This window comes from Pleurodeles waltl, chromosome 1_1, assembly GCF_031143425.1.
Source record: "Pleurodeles waltl isolate 20211129_DDA chromosome 1_1, aPleWal1.hap1.20221129, whole genome shotgun sequence".
NCBI lineage: Eukaryota > Metazoa > Chordata > Amphibia > Caudata > Salamandridae > Pleurodeles > Pleurodeles waltl.
Window position 1 is genome coordinate 858,449,794 of NC_090436.1, and position 22,689 is coordinate 858,472,482.

General features: G+C 46.6%; 1 long non-coding RNA gene across 1 annotated transcript in view; it reads right to left on the bottom strand.

Moving 5' to 3' along the window:
* Window positions 1-20,508, bottom strand: part of LOC138285075 (uncharacterized) — a 76,649-nt gene extending 56,141 nt beyond the window's left edge. The window contains exons 1-2 of the long non-coding RNA XR_011201518.1: window positions 20,478-20,508; window positions 10,783-10,804 (exon numbers count right to left, since the gene is read on the bottom strand). This is a non-coding gene — a long non-coding RNA (uncharacterized lncRNA). The remainder of the gene's footprint in view (window positions 1-10,782; window positions 10,805-20,477) is intronic.
* Window positions 20,509-22,689: the final 2,181 nt, after the last annotated feature.

The window sequence follows — 22,689 nt, forward strand, 5'->3', positions numbered from 1 at the left end:
CACACATGGTCTATGATGGGAATTGCTCTGACCATTTTTATGTGAGGTTCTTTGAAGTCATATAGGAAGCAATCCTGCTGAGTGGCGGGCATTGGGAGATCGAACCGCGCGGCGGCACCCTTAAGGTTATGGAAGCCACCTATATCCTCAGGCAGAGACTCAACCATGGGCGCTGTAGGCGAGGCAGGAGCCGGTATAATATAATCATCCCACTCATTAGTAGCAGGCTGTATCTCACCTTTCTCTGCATCCTCATCAGAGGATACCTGATGTCTTGGTGTGGAAAGCACAAACTGCTGTGACCTTTGTTTAGGAGCACGATGCAGCTGTTGCAACGGAGGAGTTGCTGGTAGGGGCGAAAGCAACAACTGTTGTACCGACGAAGGTTTAGGTGGAAAACATTCCTGATAATCCGCCAACATTGCCTGTAAGTCAGAAACAAACCCAGGAGGAAGACCGACCAATGGCGGCTGCTCATAATAGCCCTGGGTGTAGTTTGAAGCCTCATCATCATCGGAGTACTCTTGGCACTTGACCCTTAGTTGTGAAGGACTACTGGAGACTCCAAAAATACCCTCCTCATCGGAGTCATCTTCATCCAAAAGATGCGAGGGTAAATGGCTGGAAACCTTGCTAGGTGATGTAACAGAGGGCGTTAGATGATACTTTTTCACCCTCCTGTGAGTAACCTGGCCCCCTGACGACATCAGAGGCAACGAATCTGGTCTTTGTGCCTTTACTGCAGTCTTCGTCATCGACGATGCCACAGTCGACGAGAGCATCACTGCCTAAAGTCGTCGTCGACGGTAGGAACGTCGGCGACGGTAAGAGTGTCGTCGGCGGTAGGGGTGTCATGGACGGTAGGAGTGTCATCGAAGATGCCGTTGACGGCTGGTGTACCGCAAGTGGAATAGCACCAACGAGGCCATCGTCGGTGAGGTCTTAGATGAGAGCGTCGACGATGTGACCGCCGACGGTGAAGCTATAGGGCGTGCGGTCGACGAGGAGGAACATATCATCGCCGAGGAGCCAGGTCTTGCCATAGAGACAGACAGTGTAGTGACGGTAGAAGTCATCGTCAATACTTGAATCGTCGTCGGCGCCGTCGTCGACGATGAACCTGTCAATAGTGCAGAAATTGTTTTTTTGAAGGTATGTTTTAGTGGTAGTGTTGACGGCTCAGAAACAGGCTTCCTTTTAGACTTAAAGTCAGAAGCTTTCATCTTCATCTTTGAAGGGCTACCAGACTTTGGGGGTGCCTCAGTAGATTTTTTTGCCACTTTTCTTGGTTTTTCTACTGAAGAAACTTCATATTTTCGCTTGACAGGTGTCTTCACGATAGAAACAGAGGAAGAGGCACTATCCTCATCAGAGACAGCGTTGTCCCTAGACTTTATTTCTGGAGCTAGATGAGAAGACAACCCTCTCTATCCTTAAGGTTCCTGGTAGAAAAAGTTCTACATACCTTGCAGTCTCTAGGTTTATGACTCGGATAGAGACATTAAATACAGTCTTTATGCTGGTTGTCAACATGCAGCCTTTTCTTCATGCATGTGGCACAAGCTCTGAAGAGCCCTATCTTAGGTGTCTCTGACATAGTAGTCAGTTTGAATCACCTTGAAGTAAACCTGAAGAGAGAAAAATCCAAACTCACCTCAAACAGTTTTTGTGAGACAAAAACTTAGCAGAGCTCAGAGGAGACTCCTTAGCGCAACGTGCGATGGAAAATCTGAGGGAAATCAGCTCCTCACAGGAGGGTTCTAGGGGGTGGTGAGAGCTGGCTGGTTGTCTCTTAAGTTTGGTAATTTTTTATAAAAATGATTGTGAGATGTTACTAAATTAAGAGGCCTAGTGCCTCTGAGCTTTAAATACAATTGAATATGGTTTTGTATTACACCGGAGGCTTCCATCTCGATGACGGGGAATGATTCAAGCATGTGAATCTCTGAAAGTTCCAATACTGGAGTAATTTGGCATACCAGTTAAAGTATGTAAGGGCATAGGCAATTAGGTCTGCTTGGCAGATGTCAGTGCATTCTCGGAGTTGAAAAACCAACAGCATCAGTCTAAAAACCTAGGGGTGGTGTTGCAAAAATATGCATTTCCTTGCAAGCACTGACAACCCTTCTCTGCCTTGTGCAAGAGTTTTTAAAAGGGGTTAGGAGGTTCTAGAAACCAGGTAAGCCTGGGCCACACCACCTCTCCACCCCTGTCCCAACCCTCCTAGACAGCATTCTGGGATAGCACAAGATGGCGTCATCCAGGAGTCAATGGTAACATCAGCCCCTGGGGTCTCAGCTCTGCCACTCGCTGACATCACTGCTAGGGCCTTTCCCACCAAACCTTCAAAAAGGAGCCCCCTTCTGTGTTGGCTCAGTTGTCTAGGCTTTCTCCTTTGTTCAGTGGGCCTGGGCTGCCCCCCCGAGCTGGCACAGTGTGACAAGTAATTAACAAATGCAGATTGTTCATCCCAACCCCTTCCTCTTCAGGAGCTGAGGTACGCACTGTTAATTACTTCTTTTGTATGAAGCACCCTTTGTTCCTGTTGCTGGAGAGAAATGTAATTAACTTGGTCCAGCAGGTCTGTGATCTGATGCTGAGATGGGACAGGGAAATATGACAATTCTGGATGACCCATAGTATGTACATATATGGTCTTGGGATCTGCAAATATGAACTGGGTGCACCTTTTCCACCCCAGTTTTATATCTCATAGCACCCTGTAGGGCGAAGGGAAGAGAAACTGCACTCTAAGGCAGATTTCCCTTTATGTATATAATAAAGTGTCACTGCAGACAAAACAGTAAATCACAATTTCTTGACCTATAAGTGCCTATTGTAGGAAGCTGGCCTGGTGTGTGGTGAGCACCTATGGTGTTATCACCTGACACCAGGTCCAGGTATCCCATATTAGTGAGGCGTAGGCAGTGTCTAGGAAGCCAGGGCTCTCTAGAGGTAGCTGTGGATGAGCAGCCAAGACATGCAAAGCTTATGCAATACTACTACAGTCACACTGCATTTATACACATGAAAGAACCACACAGTGTTACAAAAATAAAGGTACTTTATTAGGGTAACACATGCTAGTATATTGAATAGGCAGTCCCCCAACTGGAGGTAATAAGCATACTATTATATACACATTAGCGGTCAGTAAATAGCATAGAAATCAATAGGCACTGGTAAAAGCAATAGCAAACAGAGAGAGCCCTAGGGGAGGGACAAACCATATAGTCAGAAAAGAGGAATGTGAAAGGCAGTCCCACACCCAAAGATGTGGAATCAGGAGGTGGAGCTGGAGGAACTAGGAACCCCAAAGTACTAGGGTGCCCCCCAATGACCAAAAGAGGAGAGATAAGTACCTGGTTTTCCCCAAACTCAACAGGAGGACTTTGGAAAAGGATTGTGCAAGACCCAACCAATGCTGGAAGAACCCAAAGGTGGATCCTGACAGAAGAGTGCCTGTAAAGGAAGGGGACCAAGTCCAGTTCCAGATGGTTGTGGCAGGAGCCACTACCCTCCCTTCTGTGGATGCAGGACAAGGTCGATGGTGGATGAAGAAAGTCAGCAATGCAGCACAGGAGCTGAAGAGGAGCCCAGAAGTGAGGTTCAGATACAGTTTGTCAATGGTGCTGGAAACCCACCAACAAGCCTTGGCAAATGCAAACGATGGAGAAGAATGTTTGCTAGGCTGAAGAGGACCAGCAAGGTCCAGGGAACTTGACCCAAGCTAGGGAGTCCGGGTGATCCTCAGCAGCTGAAAGAGTCACAAGAAGAGGAGGCAGCCCCCACAGGCAACCCACTGGCAGCAGGCACAGGAGTCGCAGTGAGGCCCACTCACCACACCTGGAGAAGTGTCCCACGTCGCTGGAGCAGCAGGCAGGAGACTGTGCATCGCAGGAAGAAGTGGGGCAGCTGGAGCTACATGGAGCCTGAAGATCCCTTAGAGGAGAAGCAAACAAGCCTTGGTAGCTGCAAGAGTCGCGGTGCACAGGGGTAATGCCCTGCACAGAAAGGCACAGGCTTACCATCTCCCAAGTTGGATAGCTAGTAGAGAGGACCGAGGGAACCACTCCAGACCACCACCTGTGTAGCAGGATCCACACAGTTCCGGAGGAGAGAGGATCCACGCAGCCGGTCATCGTTGCAGTTGGTGCCTGCGGATGCAGGGGAGTGACTCTTTCACTCCAAGGGAGATTCCTTAGTACTTCTTGTGCAGGCTGAAGACTCGCTACCCTCAGAGGATGCACAGCTGGGGAAATGTTGCAGTTGCTGGAAGGAGCCAGAGAAACAATGTTGCAGAGCGGAGTCTCGCTGAAGTTGTAGAATGTTCATTCCTGAAGAGTCCAGATGCAGTTCCAGTGGCCAGAAGATGAAGTAAATGATACAGAGGAGACCTGGAGAAATCTTGCACATTGAATCTGATGACCCACCCAAGAGAGAGACCCTAAATAGCCCAGGAAGGGGGACTGGTCACCTAGCAAGGTGATCACCTATCAGGAGGAGGCTGTGACGTCCTACCTACCTGACCTGGCCTCTCAGGTGCTGCCAGGAGCCTCTGCCCACCTTGGATTAAGGATGGCAGAATCAAGTGGCCACCTGAAGGAGCTCTGGGCACCACACCTAGGGTGGTGATGTACAGGGCAGTGGTTACTCCCCCTTCCTTTGTCAAGTTTCGTGCCAGTACAGGGACCAGGGGTCCCCGAACTGGTGCAAACTGGTTTATGCAAGGAGAGCAATGAATGTGCCCTCCACAGCATACTGGTGGCTTGGGGAGGCTATCCCTCCCAAACCATGTAACACCTACTTCCAAGGGAGAGGGTGTTGCCTCCCTCGCTCACAGGAAATCCTTTGTTCTGCCTTCCTCTGCCTGAGCTGCTCTAGCAGCAGGAGGGCAGAAACCTGTCTGATGGGTGGCAGCAGCGCAGGCTGGCCGGAAACCCCAGAAGACTGGTAGATGCAATGCTGGGAGTCCTCTAAGGAGCCCCCAGAGTGCATGGGATCATACAACCAATACTGGCAAACATATTGGGGTATGATTCTGACATGTTTGATACCAAACATGGCCACGTTCGGAGTTACCATTATATAGTTAGACAGAGGTCTAATACAGGGGTAAAATGGTTTTCCAGCACTTACGAAGTCCAGTTTAATGAAGCAGGAGTTCATAGGAGCACCTCTACTCATGCAGGGGTGCCCTCACACACAGGTACTTGCACCCTGCCCTCTGGACTAGGAGGGCCTGCCATAGTGGTGACTTACAGTGACCTGGTGCAGTGTCCGGTAGTGAAAGGGTGCATGCATGGTGGCATAATACATGCTGCAGTCCATGGGGAATCCCTGGTGCCCCAATACCCTGGGTACGCAAGTACCATATAGTAGGGACTTATATGGGGGCACCAGTATGCCAACTGTGGGGTGTGCAATGTCTTAAACAACCACATTTAGAGAGAGAGAGAGCACATTCACTGGGGCCCTGGTTAGCAGGATCCCAGTGAACACAGTCAAAACTGGGGGTATAAATGCCAAATATAGGGTACTTTCCTATACCTACTAATATTGTAAGGCCTATATCAGGTCAAGTTCTAACCTTGCAGAGATCCCTCTGAGCCAGGCTACTGTGCATAGTTACCGGGCTGCGCAAAATGGCAGTTTCATGCAAGCAGCCTACACATGTACACACTCTTGTTCACATGTAACCATCCAAGTGCCCCTTATCCTAGCTGCATAATGGTAGCCTTATCTTAAAATGTGGATACTGGAAGTAAACATGTGCCATGTGATTTGCATGAGTGATACACATGTAGTGAGACTTCCCCAAAGCAAAAAGTCCAAAACAAGGTGATACAAAAAGCAAACAAATTGTATTAAATTGGTTGAGCCCATTTTGCAACACAGTGCACAACAGAGAGGATTTAATAAGTGACTGACAGTGCTTAGTAAAATGAGTTCAATGTATTATACACGCCTACAGGCTACCCTGTGGCACAAGAAGTGAAAAAAGGTCCCTGTGCGAATAGCAGGGCCCAGACTGCTTGTGTTTCTGTGCTGGCAAGAAGCATTTAACACCCTAGGATCCCTGTTAGATCTTTCATTGTCCCACACCCCTTTTCTCAGGGAGAATATACCCTCAGTATACCAAATATAATTTACCTCAGCACTGTAGAATAATCCAGGTTGGGAAGCCCAATCACCAAAGGAGAACAAATCCCATAATTTAAAGCTTCAGGGGTGAGAGAGTGGTGGGGTCTTAAAGTCTCTTTATAACCGCTGATTTGTTTTACCGTTGTGGTACTTGCATTTGACTACCCTGACACATTTATCAAAGATATTCCTTTGCATAGTCCACAGCTGAGTCCCACTCAGTTTCAATTTAGCTGAACCATGAATTGGCCATTGCAGCATACAGAGGCATTCCCTGCATCATTGGACCAAGTGGATCAGCAGAGGTCGTAGATTATGAACTTGCACTTTTGCTGAGTAACGAACGACAAGCCGGAGATGTGTCTCCGGAGTACACTGCAGTCAGAATTTCTCAAGTCTTCCACTGATGCTCGCTACACCTGTGAGACCAGTAAGTGCTGCAAGAGCTAGAGGTGGATAGATTGACCAAACATAATCAGTAGGGGGAGTTTGTGTGAGCTTCATAGTTGATTTCAGAACAGTTTTATTATGCATCAACTGGGAACACTACCTAGGTGAAACCGAGAGGCACTGACTGCAGTAAGTGTGCTGAAGTATTTCCCTAGAACTGGCAGTTATTTCTCCTCAAACGAAGTATGCAGACAGATAGCTGAGCAACCCAGACCAACGCCAACAGCTTCTGGCTTGTTGCCATCCCTGATACAGATTTGTTTAATGAGAAAGTTATGCATTTTTTAGACAAAGCTGGTAAACCCACCACCTTGCAGGGTTTTTCTTCATCTGTTACAAGTAATAGACATTTTGGATAAGGGCTTGAAGCAGTGGGAAAGTCACAGTCTCATGGACACCTCCACATAAAGTGCTGTATTCCTTTTTCAAAAGGCTGAAACATTGTGGGGAAACTCTCAACCCTAATGACGAACCTTTTTAAATAAGATCTATGGAATTTCGTCATGTAACAAACATTCTAGTAGTAAGACAATTAGGTAATATCTCAAGTCTCCAGTGCCCGGGGATACTGTGCCCTCTACACCCACTCAAAAATGTGGTGACAGGGCAGCCCCTCAGTGATACATCTGCTTGAAGACAGCAAACAATGCAACAGTGTGTGCCAGTGTGAGGGATATATGAGATATATAGTGTTACATTTTTGTCCTGTCAAGTGAGTATGTTCTGTAGAGGGTTGGGGGAGTATCAAAAGATCAGGCATGGCTTATGCCCTTCACTCAAACTTTACTCTTGTTTACATGCTGTAAATGGATACATGTTTAGTAGTAGATTCTATGTAATTTCTGGTGTGCTTCTAGACTGGCCACAAATAGCAGGTTCAATCAATCAATCAATCAATCAATCAGTTTTTGTAAACGCGCAGCTACTCACCTGTGAGGGTCTCAAGGTACTGGGGGAGGGATTGGGCCTCATCTGAAGAGCCAAGTCTTGAGGTTCTTCCTGAAGATGGTGACTGATGGGCTTTGTCTGAGGTGCAAGGGCAGGAAATTGCAGCTCTTAGCTGTGAGGTAGGTGAAAGACCTTCCTCCGGCAGTGGTTTTCCATATGCATGGGATGGTGGTGTGCACTGCTGGGAGGAGCGGAGGGGTCTGGCGGGGTTAGGAGATGCAATGGTTCACGTAGACTGGTCTGATGTTGTGAATGGCCTTGTAGGTGTGGGTGACTAGTTTGAACTGATTTGTTTCTCCACTGGGAGCCAATGGAGGGTACTCATGTGCTGGGAGATATGCTCCTGGCAGGGGAGGTTCAGGACGAGTCTGGCGGTGGCCTTTTGGATGAGCTGCAGTTCCCTGATGATTTTTGTTGTGCTGCCAGCAAAGAGTGCATTGCCGTGGTCGAGCTTGCTTATGACTAAGGCGTGGATGACTGTCTTGCGGCATTCGACTAGGATCCATTTGAAGGTTTTACAGAGTTGGTGAGGGTGTGCAAACAGGAGAAGGTGACCTCGTTTACCTGTTGCATCGTTGATAGGGAAGAGTCGAAGATGATTCCTAGCTTGCAGGCGTGGTCAGTCGGAGAAGGCAGGCACCGAGCGATGTAAGCCACCAGGAGTTGTCCCAGGCTGAAGTGGAGCTGCCGAAGATGATGAGCTCGGTCTTTTCTGAGTTAAGCTTGAGGCAACTCTCTCTCATCAAGGTGATGACGGCTTCCATTCCTGTGTGGAAGTTCCTTTTGGTATCGTCCGGGTCTTCAGTGAGGGATATGATGAGTTGTGTGTCATCGGCGTATGACATAATGTTCATTCCGTGGCCTCTGAGAATGGCTGCAAGCAGGCCATGTAGACGTTGAAGAGAGTTGGGCTCAGGGAGGATCCATAAGGAACTCCGCAGCTGACTTCTGTTGGTTTGGATATGTAAGGTGGGAGCCTGACTCTCTGTGTTCTTCGGGAAAGGAAGGAGTGGATCCATTACAAGGCTTTTCTGTGGATTCCTGCGATGTGGAGTCTGGTGCATAAGGTGTTGTGGGAGACAGTGTCGAAGGCTGCTGAGAGGTCGAGGAGTATGACTGCTGCGGTGTGGCTGCGGTCGAGGAGTGTGCGAATGTTATCGGTGGCTGCAAGAATAGCTGCCTCCATCCTGTGGCTGCTGCGGAAGCCAGGCTGGGTGGTGTCCAATGACCTGTTGTGATAGCCTTTTCCAGTGCTTTGGCCGGGTAGGGTAACAGCGAGATGGGCTGGAAATTCTTTTGCTCTGATGGTTTGGTCGGGGGTTTCTTCAGGAGGGGGCATACCTTGGCGTGTTTCCAGTCTCCTGGGAAGGTGACTGTGTTGATAGAGCAGTTCAGCATCTTGCGGAGCTCGGGGCAACGGGTGTGCTGGCTCTGTTGTAGATGTGGTGGGGGCAGGGTTCTGTGAGACGTCAGGAGTGAGTGCTGTTTTTAATACTTTCAATTTCTTCAGTAGTGAGAGTGAACCAGCTGTGGATGGCTTGGGTGGGTTCTGGGGGGCTGGGCCAGTCGTAGGTTCTGATGCTGGGCGTGTTCTCCAAGAGGAAGGTGTCATAAATGTCCTTGATCTTGTGTTGAAAGACAGTAGTCAGTTTGTAGCAGAGGTCATGCAATGGGGGGATGTTGGTGGCTTCGGAGGGTAGATTGGTGAATTAGTTGATCACTGTGAAGAGTTCTTTCATGTTGTGCATGGAGGAGTTGATGCATTCACAGAGTGTGTTTTTTTCACGTTCTTGATGCGTAGGTGGTGGGTGGCAGTAGTAGCTCTGAAGGAGCGAGGTCTTTGCTAGTTTTGCTGTTTCTCCACTTCTTCTGTAGGTGTCTGCAGGTGCGCTTGGATTCTTGGAGCCCGGTGGTGAACCAGCTGGCTTTTCTTGGAATGCGCTTGACCGAAGTTGATCAGAGGGGGGCTAGGGTGTTGGCGCATTCAGTGATCCAGGAGTTGAGGTTGCGTGCTGCAGTGCTGGTGTCATCAGATGGAGACAGGGATGATTTGGCAAGTGTGGTGGTGAGTTGCTTGTCTGTGATTTCTTCCATTTCCTGTGGGAGGCCCTAGGGACACGAAGGGGGCTGTTGGGTGCGGTGATGGTGAAGTGTAGGCAGTGGTGGTCTGTCCAGTCTGGGGTGGAGATTTTTCTTGATGGTAATACGGTTGTTTGAGGTGAAAATGAGGTCCAGTGTGTGTTATGCGGCGTGCATGGGCGCGGTGATCAGATGGCTGAGGCCGAGGGTGGCGAGACTGTCGAGTAGGGAGGTGGTATTTTGGTTGCTGCGGCCCTCAAGGTGGACATTCAGGTCACCGAGGAGGAGGTAGTCGGAGTATGCCAGGGCATGGGGTGTGGCGATGTCTACAATGGATTAGATGAATGCTGGGCGGGGCGGGTGGTCTGTAGACCAGGGTGCCCCAGAGGGAGGAGTTTTGGTTGGCGTGGATCAGGAAGAGAAGATGTTCCATTGTGGTGCAGTGTTACTCTGTGTTGAACGTGATGTGTAGCAAGGACTTGTGTACGATGGCCAGGTTAAAATAAAATACAATTTTTTATTACTATAATACGATTTTCATCACTACTATATGTCATCAAAGAAAAAGGGTATGTGACTCAGAAACACAGCAAGGAAAATAATGGCTGTGTGGTGGCTAAAGTGAAGGTACGAATCAGGATTAGATAATGGGAGAGATTCACAGCAGCGCCTGCAAATAAATAGGAGAGTGATCATAGGATTTAGAGAATCAAGCAGAGATTTTTAATTCGGTTAAAGAGATCAGAGTCTGCAGAGATATTAGTGAATGGCCTTAAGAAGCAAAGACACATTCGTGTTATGGGGTTATCTACCAAAACAGTGCAGTGTAACATAACAACTGATTAATAGCTTATACAAAAGAACTGTTCCTCAAAATAGTGTAGACCATCAGTGGCTTACTGAATGATAATGTTTTATTCATAATTTATTATATGTTTATCAATATTGACTGTCATCATACTGAAGTGCATAGCATCAAAGGAGAATGATTTGGATAGCATTAATCAGGCAACAGAGATTGACTTCAGACTCATAAACCAATGTTCGGGTAAGGGAGATGAGGTTGCACAAAATATATGCATACAAATCTGACAGCAACCAACTCATAAAATCTGCAGTGGAACATTCAAAGAACAAAATAATAGCTCTAAAATACTTTACCATTCATCATCTACCATTTCTCCTGCAGGAAAGAAGATGGAGATATTTTGAATATTTGATAAACAACAAATATAAATGAGGAGTTGAAGTTTAACATGCTTTAACTGCATAGGAATATGTAGGCATACACCAAAAGAACAAATGACTTACCTTTGGTAACACCTTATCTGGTTGAGGCTCAACAGCAGATTCCTCACCTTGGAATAATCCCCAGATATCAGCCTGGATCAGGACATTTTCAAGCAGTACCCATGCACGCAAGTAGATGGTGTTGGTCAGCTCCAAGTCAGCATCGTCCATCCTGGAAATGACGTGCACGCTGACAATATAAGTTCAACCCCATCACACTGATGTCAGTTTCTTTTTTACTACTTTCCACACTAGAAACCCTGAGCCTAGAGGAACATTTACAGACTGGTGTGCATGTCGAAGGCCCTTAGAAAGGTGACCCTTATACTGTGATCAGTTCACAGAGTGGCGGACATGGGAGGGTTGGTAAGTAATCTACGGCTAGAGTTTCTACAAGATAAAATGTTACAGAAAGTAAGTAACTTGTTTATCTGATATAGACTTTCAGCCGCAAACTCCTTACCTTAAGATAGATACCCAAGCAATACCTCTCTGGAGGTGGGTCTGCAAACCGGATTTCAGACCAAAAGCTCCTGCAGGTTTGAAATGCCAAAATGCCTATCACAACAAACTTGATTGTCCAGGCAGTAGTGCTTAGTAAATATGTGCAGAGATGCCCACGTAGATGACTGTCAGATGTCCAGGATAGGACTCCGTGAGCTAACGCAGTGGTCTCAGCCTTGGCGCTGGTAGACTCACCATAAACACACTCCAGGGGTTGCTTTTTGGTCACAGCATAACAGATCCTTATGCAGAGCACTATGCAATATGAGATGGTCCATGTCTGCCCTGGCTTCTCTTTCTCTTTCTTAGCTCCAATATAACCTATAGAGAGTTGATTGTCCACCTGGAACTCTTTGTTCCATTAATGTAGAATGACAGCACTCATTTTGGGTCCTTAGAAGGAAGACGCTGAACAAAGAAGGTAGGCAAGATACCATTCTGGCCTACATGAAAGGGTGTCACAACCTTCAGAAAAAAGGAGGTACAAATTCTTAAAACCAGCTTGTCTGGGTAAAAGGTGGTATAAAGAGGGTGCACAGAGAGTGTCTGCATTTAACTGACCCTCCTGGCCAACATTATGGCTACTGAAAAAGCCATCTTGAGGGTTAGCAAACGGAGTGGCCACGCACATTAGAAAAGATGTTTCTGTATGCTTTGCGAACCCCTGGGGCACTTTGGAATTACCGAAGGGGACACAGACGTGTGTGCGGCCCCCTCCTGTAATACAGATAGCACTGGCGCACATATAGCACTACTGCTATCATTAGAGGGCATTCCCTCATTTACATGGGGGCATATTATCAATGTGGGTGCAGAGGCAAACACGCCTTTAGAAGACACATTAAAAGTGCGCCACAAAAGGGTGATGCACTTTCAGTGTGTGTTCTAAAGGCGGCACTCTGAAGGGATGAAAATGGGTTCCTTGGATCCCTCAGACATCCCCTTTGCAGACGGGTGCAGTGACACACTGCACCCACCTTCAAGGAGATCTCTGATCTCTCTGAAAAGTGCAGGATGGTTGCCACCTGCAAGGAGAAAAACTGAGTAGCTTTTAAACAGCTGGCCCATATTTTGCTTGAATGCGTTGCCTTGGGGGCAGCGCAAGTTCATGGCTTCCATAATGGCAGCACATTATGTCTAATAGGGCATACTTTCCATGTTTGCACCTGGTTCACCTGCTTTAAAGTGCTCCATGGCACAAACAGGGAAAGTGAGCGCTATAGGTAATACAGGCTCTGAAAGGAGACAACTGTTGAAGACCTTTGAGGAACCTAATCACAAGAGGTGACTTGAGCAAAGAATGTTGTTCCAGTAATCGTGAAAAAGTTGCAATAGCTGATAAACAGCCCTTTACTGTGTCTAGAGCAGAGATTTGCTGGGTCAAAGACAAAACAAATAGTAAAACTTAAGAAAGGGGTGCAGAGAGATGGTCGATGTTATTGGATGCACACCATGCCACAAATTTGTACCAGCGGCAGGCATAAACCTTCTTAGCAGAGGGAGGTCTAGCTATCAGAATAACATTGTAGACTTGAAGAGGAAAGTTGAAAGCTGTCAACAGTCCCCGCTCAATCTCTAAGCAAGAAGGCAGAGAGTGTGCAGGTTCAGATGCAGGACTCTCCCCAGTTGTTGTGACAGAAGATCCTCTGGAAGAGGACCAATGCTCAGGCTCAATAGCTCAATATACCAGACACTCTGTGCCCAGTCCGGAGCCATAAGAATGACTTGGGCCTGGTTGTTCCTGGTCTTGTTGAGAACTATGGACAAGAGTGGTGTTGGCAGAAAGGCATATAGGAGGCCAGAGCACCACTCCAGGCAAAAAGCATATCTGAGCGAGAGCCCTGGAAACTTCAGCACGCAGTACCTCAGACATTGCACATTATGGGCGGTGGCAATCAGATTAAACCAAGTCGCTCTCCTCTCTTGAAGGAGACCTTGCACTATCTTAGGGTGTAGACATTATTTGTGATCCGCTAGGCATTGACGGCTGAGATTGTCCAGTGGTTGAACTACCAGGTAAATACACTGACATTCCAATCATATCCAAAGGTGCAGGGCCTCCTGACAAAAGGTTCTTGACCCCACCCCTGTTTGCTGTAGTACCACATGGCGGCGGTGCTGCCCATGAACACCTGCACAACCCGTTCCCTTATCGAAGAAGAAATGCTTCCAGTGCTAACCAGATCGCCCAGAGCTCCAGCAGGTTGATGTGAAGCCTGGACTCTGCCAGAGACATGAGTCCTCTTATCTCTGCCTCTCCCAGATGGCCACCCCAGCACAGGAGTGATTCATCAATCACCACAGTCGACTTTGGCTGGGAAAGAGAGAGAGGTCTGCCACTGAGGCAATCACGGTTGGCCAGCCAACACTTCAGATCTTTTGCAGTTGCCTTTGAGATCTGAACCATGTTGGAGACATTCCCCTGATGCTGTGCCCACTGGAACTTCAGGTTCCACTGCAGATCCTTCAACGGATGTGAGCCACCAGAAGGATGCAGGAAACCATGATGCCCAAGAGCTTCAGAGTCAGTCTCATCAAAATCCAGAAAAGGGGCTTAAACATCAGTATCATAGTCCAAACTGGAATGGCATTACAAGCAAAAAAACTGATGGATTAAACCCAGATCTGTGACTGGGGGTGAATGTTTGATTTGTTATGCATTCCGTCCATCCTCTGTTGTTTTTGCACTTTTAGAAAGATAGCATTTTCCTGCGTTTAGCCCTCTGTGCCTGCAGCTTGCCTTAGGTCACATGACTTGGTGTAACTGATAGTTGAGAATTTACAAGTCGCAAAATCATATGCAGAATGGTGTCCATGACACCTTCTGCGAATCGCAAGGGGTGGGTCGCAATTTGCGACCCCCTTGCGATTCCCTGCACTCACAGGGATGGTGGCCTGCTGAAGACAGCAGACCTCCATGTCTCTGACTGCTTTTTTAATAAAGCAGTTTTTTTTGTATTGCAGCCCGTTTTCCTTAAAGGAAAACGAGTTGCAATACAAAAGAAAAAATGAAACCATTTGGTTTCGTTTTTTCAGAGTAGGCAGTGGTCCATTGGACCACTGTCTACTCTGAAAAAATATTTATGGCGACATTCACAAAGGGGAAGGGGTCCCATGGGGACCCCTTCCCTTTTGCGAATGAGTTAGCACCCACTTGACATGGGTGCTAACTGCGAATTGCTTTGTGACCGCCTTCGCGGTCACAAAGCAATTTTGCATCGCGGTGCAAATCGCAAATAGGAAGGGAACACCCCTTCCTATTTGCGAGTTGCATTCCCATTTTGCGAGTCGGTACCGACTCGCAAAATGGGAATGTGCATCGCGATGCGCGTTTTGCATGGCACAAACTGCGAATTTCGCAGTTTGCGCCATGCAAAACGCTTTCTGCATCTGGCCCTTAGTGAATTCACCCCAGGTAGTTACACAATAGTGGGATTAGCAGAGGCTGAATAGCCTTTCAAATGGCAGGACTGGGTTGGAAGCTGAGCACAGCACCTGAGTAGGGTGTGCCTTGCCACCACACAATAGGCTTATCAACCCTGTATTGTCAGTGCAGCCAGATAGGAGCCAGGGCAGGAGAGGCCAGAAAATCTTGGAACTTCAAAGAACCTTTCTGGAAACTTCTCCCAGCTTTTAGGAGCAGGGCAGCAGAGTATAAAAGTAGGGCTGTCAGAGCTACTCTTCAGTTCACTACTAGATCTGTGTAAGGACTCTCTGAGGACTGCCTGCTGTAGTGTCCTGCTGTGCACCCTGCCAGACTAGTGCTATACCTGGAAGGACTGCTTTGCTGCCTACCGCTAGTCTTGAACCCTCAGAGGCCAGGCTTGCCATTGAGCTCTACATCCACACCTTCACCCAGGGCTTTCATAAATGGCTCCAGGGGCTAGCTTACTGGCCTCCTGTTCAGAGCCACACAGACAAAACAGACTCCCACCATCTTGAACCCACACCTGGACCCATCCTGAGTGAGTCCTGAACCAACAAGAGGTCTCCATACACTCCTGGACACTTGGTTGTGGTGCTAAAGCTGACTAAATATCTGTGGTGTGGTTGTCACTTTTATCTTTTAGGCGCTATTCTGAATCTTAAACTTTAAGAATTCATAACTCTGGTTTAAATGATTAGATTTTTGCTGATTTGGTGTCAAATAATTTATTTAAATGTAGTCTATTTTTCTGAATTGGTTTAGGATTTTTATTTTGCTGTGCTTTCACCTTGTTACTGCATAAATACTTTACATGATGCCTTTACGTTAAGACTACTTGACTGCTTTTTGTGCCAAGCTAACCATGCTTAAGCACAGGTTATTTTAGTGACTTTCTGTGGTTCACCCTGCAAGGGTTCATGGATGTGGATTGACCAGGGCTCAAACACCAGTCAATTAACAACCCAACTTCTCACAGAGGTAACTCTGAAGCTCCTCCATCAAGACGGTTTTCGTGACTGGCACTGAGGATTGTAAAGTCTAAAGACCTCAGCGACCCCTCGCACCACTGGTGAAAATGAGGCACAATTCTCCATAGCCATGGTAGGGGGAGAGACCAAGCCAGTGCCTTGTGAGGTGTCCACACCACTGTCATTCACTAGTTTCTCATACCAGTTGTCCTCTTTGTTTTCTAGGGGTTGCTAGTATCCATAAAGGTCATCCGACCTCTCCCATTTGTTGCCTTGTTCAGGCTTGTCAAATGAAAATGCACTGACTGAAACTCAGAGGCCATGGCCTCAGTCAGTGCGGGTATTGGATGACACTCGTCCAGCTCTGTGTCACAGTCGGGTAGAACAAAGGAGATGGTGCCATTGTGAGGCCTCAGGGGCACCAGGAATGTTGGTATATGGGTGGGCATCAAGGACGGTTGTGGTGTCGCGGGCAGCAGCGTGCCAGATCCAGCATCTTATCCAAGGGCCAAACTGATGCTGGGGCGATCCTGTGGGTGGGAATCTAGTGGGGGCCCCTCACACACCCGTGGGCCCTAAAGGCCATCCAGAGGGGTCGGCGGCTCAAAAATGAGGTGCATGGCCTAACAGAACTCTTTTAGTTGGGCAGGGGTCACTTTGGCGGCGTGAAAATCAGTGAGGCAAGGACTTGAATGGAAGCAGAGAAGTCAAAGACCTCTTCAATCTCTTAGACTTCTTCTTGCAATGGAACTTAGCTAATGATTCTAATCTGGACAACAACCAGCTCCACATGCGTTCGTGGCATCTCCCACGCAACCAGGATTGTGAGTTTCGCGGGGTCATCCAATATCAGGCAGTAAGCTCTCTCTCTTGGCCTTCGGGTATGTGGCACGGCAGTCCTAATAGGCCGTGGAGTCGGGGTCCCACTCAAAGAACCAAAGACAAACCAAGTGTGGTCTGTCACAGACACACCACATAGCTTGAAACCCGATGGTTTATTAGGGGATAGCCTTAGCATACTGGGAGAAAAGATTCTTTAAAAAATTGTTGACAAAAAGTCCCAAAAAATGTTAGTAAATAACTGACTAGGTGTAGCTCTTCATGGATTTGCCCTGACTGGTGCGGAAAGAAAATAACTTATGTTAGTATGCTGGGGTGGCACCTATATAGGCACGGAGCAAATCACTTGCAGCACAGATGACGCAGACACGGAGCCACATGGCACCACCTTCTCGAAAATTTCCAGATCCAGTCTGATGCCCAGGGATTATTCTAAGGTTATGAATCTACACCCTTAGCTCTCTTTAAGATGCATTTTTCAATGGCATTTATGATGAATATGCGCTGTTTTTGTATGTCTCTGCCATTTAACAATGTGATGCCATTTTATTTTATCAAATTCACCTGACTCCTAATTAAAGCAAACAAGATATCCTTCATTTCTTTTAAATTAAGGAGCTATAGCCTCAAATGTAAGTATGCGTAAAGATTCTGGGCCAGATTTATGCTGGCCTTGCACCGTTTCAATGCCACATTAGCGTCATTTTTTGCTACGCTAATGTGGCGTTGAAAAGGAAAAAACGCTGCACCATATTTACAAAGTGGTGAAATACTTGCATTGTGCTACTTTATAACCCCTTGCGCCACATTATGCTGTGCTAGGCATAATGTATGCAAGGGGGGGCGTTCCGGCACTTGGAGGGCTGTAAAAATTGCACAAAAGAATCTATGAGATTCCTCTGTACCATTTTTTATTGGCATTAAAAAAGAGGCTCCCATTGATTTTAATGGGCCTCTGGGTGCTTTGCACGATTAGTGTCAGAAGTTTTGAAGCTAATCCTGCAAAGTGCTGGACTAGTGTAAAAAATGATGACACTAGTCACCCTAACTACCGCCATGGTGCGGCGTATTTTAAATATGGCGCTACCATGGTGGCGTTAGGGGGATGCTAAGGCGTGCAGGAAAAGTGGCGCTGCACTAGGTGCAGCGCCACTTTTCATAAATATGCCCCTCTGTGAGTTATTGTGACCCTGGTAGGCAGCACACTGGCTGGCCAGGTCAACAGAGGATATCTGTGCCTTCAAAGGAGATGCTGTTGCAGACGAGAAGCTCATCCTGAGCCACAAGTTTGATACGACTCCTTCTGCAAAGTAGAAAAAAACAATGGCCCTTACATGGTGGCCCTGGCCAAGGAGCACAAGTATTGGTCCCCACATCCTATTTGATCCCTTCAGCTTGAAGACCCTGTGGTAGATCGGTCTTCAAGTCAAAGGTTTATTGCACCGAAGCTATCAGAAGTGCAGCTGGTGTAACCACAGTACTTCCTTTTTTGATAAAGAGAGTGAACCACAGCTAAACTGGGCAGGAGAACCATCATTTTACAGAATTGCTTCCAATCTGCTACGCTTCAGTTTTGTCACTAGTCTAGATTGACTGGGATGGCAATTGGCCAAATCCTATGCTCAAACATTTTGCCAGCAAGACACACATGTGGTGGAATATCAATGTTACAGTTGTGGTCTGTGAAAGGGAGCGGCCTTCCAACTGCAGACAAGAAACTGTGCAGAGCTCCATAACTCATAATTTATGCAGCGCTCTATGGTTGTAAGAGATAGGTTTAGATTGTGCAATGTTTTTTTATTTCTTTGTATGCTCTTAACAGGGCTATTACCTCAGGGTTTTGGAATTCCTATCACCCAACGCCCAGGTCATACTGCTTGAGTTCAAGAAAGGGTTTATGATTTCAATTGGACAAGCAGGAGGAACCCCGAAGCACAAACCACTTGGCTCCATATTTACAGTAGTAGATTAAGGGATCTATAAAGGATCGGTTATTGCAACTAAGTAGAGATTTTAATATTTAGATGTAATCTGATTAGATTTGTACATATGGTATATTAATTCAAAACCTCTATTATAAGTATGAGTGTTCTAGGGAAATGTAGTGTAGTGAGCTCTGAGCTCGACGTGCATGACAGTCAGTGGTCCTGGGTAAAGATGTGTAGATGTTTGCAAAATGTAACATTTTTAGGCTACTCATAATGCTCCCAGAATGCCTTCTGATTATATGCCAGTAGAGGCATGGGCCCAAAAGCAAGATTCGTGATCTTTTGCTTTCAGAATAAAACATACACAAAAATATTCACCTTTGAAAAAAAACTATTGTACAATTTTAGACTCTATTTCTTTGAGGCATCATTTAGTTAAATGTATTTGATGCATAGCAATAGTTGAAAAATATTAATAAAGGAGAATATTTGTAAAAACTAAGATAGATAATGGAGAATCAGCGTAAAACCAACATGGGCAACATGAGAAATAATTAGGGGATCAGTTACTTATGAAAGTCAAAAACGCACACCCGCAAGTATATGTCCTTGCATTGGGCAACGTTTATGACTTTCAGAAATTCATAAGAGTTTACAGAAGATTATCTGGAAACTGCACCACTAGACAAATATGTGAATTAATTTTTTTGCATGAGAAAATATACACATGTATACTTTCTCATGGAAATATCGGCTGAGCAGTTACAAATTCACTTTCCCTATACCCCCTTTTTTCCCCACCATGTAAAAGGTTTAAATTCAACCTTTGTCAGGAGTAAATTTCCAAACTTTTCCAGGGTGGAAAGATATTGGAGCTGCACTAGTGAATACCCTTAAACGTGTATGTGTGTGGGTGTGCATAAAATTACAGGCCACTGGAATGACCACTTCCTGCCTACTTCCAAAACCCTGTGTGTAGACTTGCTGAAAAGTGACAAAATCAAAGGCTTGTTAGAATCCAAGCCTTGTTATAATATTATCCCTAGCATAATCAAAAGGGATATTATCAGAGCTCTGATATGAGGAGACTGCCATAATTTCTCATCTCGTTGCATGACAACAAAAGGAACAAGTAGATCTTCTTACAGGTTAAGCAGACGTTTAACGCATTATGGGGGTCATTCCGACCCTGGCGGTAAAAACCACCAGGGCCGCGAACGACGGAAAGCACCGCCAACAGGCTGGCGGTGCTTCCTGGTCCATTCTGACCGCGGCGGTAAAGCCGCGGTCAGAAAACCGGGTCCGGCGGTTTCCCGCTGGATTAACCCCGGTTGGCCCAATCTGCCATGGCGGCGCTGCAAGCAGCGCCGCCATGGGGATTCTGACCCCCTTCCCACCAGCCTGTTTCTGGCGGTTTTTACCGCCAGGAACAGGCTGGTGGGAACGGGTGTCCTGGGGCCCCTGGCATGGGCAGTGCAGGGGCCCCCTAACAGGGCTCCATTAAGCTTTTCACTGTCTGCCTAGCAGACAGTGAAAAGCGCGATGGGTGCAACTGCACCCGTCGCACACCTGCAACACCACCGGCTCCATTCGGAGCGGGCTTCAGTGTTGCAGGTCGCTTTCCCGCTGGGCCGGCGGGCGCTATATTGGCTAGCGCCCGACGGCCCAGCGGGAAAGTCAGAATGGCCCCAGCGGTCTTTCGACCGCAGAGCGGCCATATGGCAGTTCCCGCCAGGCGGGCGGCGACCGCCGCCCGCCTCGGTCGGAATGAGGGCCTATGTCCAGTGCTCAAGTAGATGCTTATAAAATTCTACACCCCTGTACTTTTATTGATGATTCAATGAGCCCCTAATTTGCTATTATGGGCTTGTTTCTGTCACAACAATAGGAAACACTTACTGTGTTTCTTCTGTTCTTCCAGTTTTGTTTTCTGAAAAATAACGAAAGAATGCATTACATTCAAACCTCTATGAGTATAAGATTATAAAGGAGTCAAAACATTTGTATTGCATCTGTCCTGCTACAGATCGTGAATTTACTGCTACAATTGTACTAAATATTATGTTGTGATACTTACAGAGCGCACTGTAGCTACAAAGCATGATAACACTGTACAGATAAAGACACATTACAATGCAACTTGCACACCTGAGCTCGTTCATAATACTATTTATGTAAAAGTGGTGCAACCGTGTGATGGGACTTAAGTTGGTTAGTAAGTTATGGAATTTTTTCTTAGCAGCTTTTGTTTGTTACTCAATGCATGTTAAAGGCTGAAAATTCTAACAGCACATTTTACCATCAATGCCTACTAACTCACGACTAGATATTAGATTTGGGTACAGTGTTGTTGTGGCAATGAATTTTCAGTTACCACTGTCTTACTGTTGAGATGGAGAAAGTTCCTAAATCTCTTCAAAGAAAATGCACATTTACCATGAGATCAACATAGCAAGCTCCAGATCTTTGACCTCAGCCTCTGCACACACAATGATATTGCATGTGTACTTGCGACCTTTGAGACATAGATTAAGACTGACTGTAGGGTTCTGTGGTCTTAGAGGGGCATACTATGTGCACGCTATGTGCACCCCCACATCAAGTGTGGCTACCAGTAGCTTATCTGGCTGTAAATGACTGAGGAGGGGCGTAGCTTCGAGGGGGATGTTTGGGGTGTGCACCCCCCCCAAATAAATACATTTTGACTTGGTACTTGGGTCTGAGTGCCCTGTGTTGGTTCTGCTGTGTCTATGTCGGATTTTTGCCACCCTGATTTCACTGAGAGTTTTTAATATGTTCCGTTTTTAGATCCAGAAGTTAAATATATTTACACCCAGATTTACCCATATTTTGAGTTGTATTACTTTGCATTAGGTTCCATGATTGGTGCATAGGTGTTCCTTGTATCCACCCATGTATTTTGATGCAAAGCCATAATTATATCGGCCCAGATTTACAAAGAGTTTGTGTTTGGGTGGCGTCATGTTTTTGACGCAGCCCCAATGCACAATCCTTTGTCATATTTACAAAGCCACAAAAATATCTATTTGCTTGGTTTTGTAAGAAAAAAGTAACGCAACACATTGCATTGCATTATTTTAGCTTGCGTTACTTTGTGCCTGGCAGGAGTTCCATGGATGGCGCATAGGGGTTCATGTGCATCCACCCACGTGTTTTGATACAAACCAATACTTACACTGATTTGAGCCAAAAAGGTGTGTCTCCCTAAGACTGGTGAAACAAGGAGAAATATCTTAATTTCTCCTCGTTATTTCCTCTGTGCATACAGTGAGAAAAAAAGCTGCCAAGGGTAGTTTGAGTGCAGGAAAAAACTCCTTCCTGCACATAAAATATCCTGACCATAGCGCAGACATCCTTGCCTCCCCAGCAGACATATCTGTACATTGGCAGGAACCACAGTCATGGTGATAGAAAAATCTTAAAGGCAGCTCCATCAAACATGATGACTGTCTATCACAGTTTTCTAAAAAGATTTATTTGTTTAAAAAAACAACTTGACATGAGTACTCTGATCTCCACCTCTTCCAGATAACCTCCCCATCCCAGAAGTGATGCATCTGTCACTACAGTCAGCCAGTGACCCAATCACAGTTGGTCAGCCACCACTGCAGATCTTCCCCTGCTTCCTCCCAGATCTGGACCACATCAGAGAGATTCCCCAGATGCTGCACCCAATGGGACTTCAAGTCCCACAGCAGAGTCTACATATGCCAATGAGCAAGCGAAATTGAGGAGGTCACAAGACCCAACAACCTTAGAGTGTTTATTACTGAAATCCAGGATAGAGACTGAAACATTGGTATCATAGCCTGAATTTCTTTGATTCTCCACTCGGGACGATAAGCCCAAAACTGCACTGTTTCCAGAACAGTTCCAGTGAAAGGCAGCATCTGAGAGGGAGTCAGCTGTGACTTTGGCACATTGAAAGTGAATCCCAGTGAGTGCAGGAGGTTTGCTGTAGACTGGAGATGGGAGACAACTGCCTGGGGCAAGCCCGCCTTAAAAAGTCAAAAACACTCTGATGTCACTGACAGCCAATGATGCAGGTGATGGCGTATCTTGATGGTTGAAGAGCAAACTAAAGAGAACT